Genomic DNA, 2263 nt, shown 5'->3' on the forward strand with positions numbered 1-2263 from the left:
TATAATACCAGGTTGATTTTATGCATTGTCGGTACTAAAAGTGAAAAGTTAAAGTGGGTTGCTTTAATGTTATGGGCGGGAGGGGGAATTTCTGAGGAAAGCTTGGGATTATTTACCTATACTGTTTCAGTTTACAAAATGTGTACAATTTTAATGATATTTGCTGGTAATATACGATACGCTATTTGAACAGAGACGTAACAGTTCTAATTTAGGAATAGTAAATCCCGATGTTTTTTTAAAAACAATTTTTGTATTGGATTGTTGAATTTAGATCTTTTTTTTCTTTCTCAAGATTTTTTAATTTCTGAACTCATATATTACATAGTAGCACATTAAACGTAATTTGATGAATTAACATAGGAAAAAAGGAACATTTTGTGTGAAGAAAAATAAGGAAATTGATATACATGTATGTTATAAAGTGTTTTGAAAGTGTTTTTAATGTATTGTAAATCCCGATATTAGAACGTAATTATAAGGGCAACGACTTTCCTACTGCAGATATTATATGAAAGAAAATTATACATCACTTCCTACATTAAATCATTTAAAATGATTGATAGTTAGTTGCTAGATTACAATGTAAATGAATACATTCAAATGTATCAAACCTCAACATTTACACTTTCAAACGCCGAGGTACAATATTGTTTTGTTGAATCACAAAGCATATTTACTGCATTCATGAGAACAATGCAAAAGAGAATAGTTTTTTTTAAATGACAACTTTCACAGAAGAATATCATGAAATAACATCTTGAACGACGAGTTCATACCCATAGGCAGATAGGACTACGAGCCTCCTCCCGATAATGTTAAAATATCCAAAGAAAGGGGTAACAAGGACTTTGTATTCCGGCAGTGGAATGGTTCTTCTATAATGTGTCACATCTTGCCTTACGTCACATTAACATGCGACAAATGGGTTTAATGTAGGCCTACCACGGGCAGCTTACATTATGAATATTATAAAATATTTTTTTTTTTTTTTTTATCGCTCACTCGTTTTGCGTGCTAAATTCTCGAGTATGAAAGCTGATAACCGGGTTACAGACAACAGACCCTGTCAATGTTTTGCCCATGGTCATATTGAGGGTAAAGGAATTTGAGCTTTGAGATAAGAGAGTGAAGGATTCGTGATGAGTCTTGGTTTAGATTGATATTGGTTGCGGATAAAACGATTAATGTGACGTATGTTTACACAGACGGACAAAAATGGCGGGAGAGATGAGGTACGAAAAGAACTATAATTAGATGCAGCATCATTCATCGTTCTCTGGAAAACAGTACTTAGATGTGTCTAAGATATGTTGAGGGAAAAAAAATTCACTACATCTGAAAGGTAGAGAAAAAAACTAAACTAAAAGCAGAGTCGTCGTCTAAGAAAATGAACTTCGTGGTGAGCTATTGTTGTCCAATGATGATAGAAATCCTCCGAATAGCTTTTCTTGGAATGAACAAATTAAACTTGAAACCAAGTTGTTAAAACACACGTAGTCCCAATTTTTGAATTGATTCAATTTAATACTCGCATATTTATGTTTAAATTTCAAAATCGCCTATTGCCAGAAATTCCTAATATAAACTTTGTTATTAATAGTGATATTCGCTCGTATTCTACTCGTCAGAAAAATGATTTACATTTATTTAAAGTTCGTACGACAAATGCACAAAATTCTTTCTATTTAAATGGCATTAAGGAATGGAATAATTTGAGTAATGATATTAAGGAAAGTACAACTCTATCTCGATTTAAAGTTCGATGTACACAGTTATTATTTAATGATTTATGTAAACAAGTTTGAGCAGAGGAGGATATTTTGAATGTATGTGTGCATGTATATGTGTGAGCGTGCATGTGTGTCTGTATCATGTTATTTTAAAGTTTTTAATCTGTATAATTTATGTGTAGTTTGTTTTTTCTTTTTAAGGCCCCACCACAAGCAATTTGCTTCTAAGGGTGTCCTTTACCCTATTATGTTTACTATGTTACTCATTTGTATGTACATGTTTCATTTTATGGTTAAATAAACTTTACTAAGTTATCCACATGGAACGAATCTTCCACTGTCCATGAGTCGTAACCGATCGATCCTTTTTCCGGTCACTAGAACGCTTTTTCCTACGAGGCAATACCCCTCAATTTCTATATTACCATTCATACAACTTGTATAAACATTACTCTTAATTATGTTTTCAAGACATTTTGTTAACACTTCAATTCTCAAATCCAACGAACCCACTTGATTTCTTTAAAGTT

The sequence above is a fragment of the Strongylocentrotus purpuratus genome, unplaced genomic scaffold (genome assembly GCF_000002235.5).
Source record: "Strongylocentrotus purpuratus isolate Spur 01 unplaced genomic scaffold, Spur_5.0 spur5_scaffold_3, whole genome shotgun sequence".
Lineage (NCBI taxonomy): Eukaryota > Metazoa > Echinodermata > Echinoidea > Camarodonta > Strongylocentrotidae > Strongylocentrotus > Strongylocentrotus purpuratus.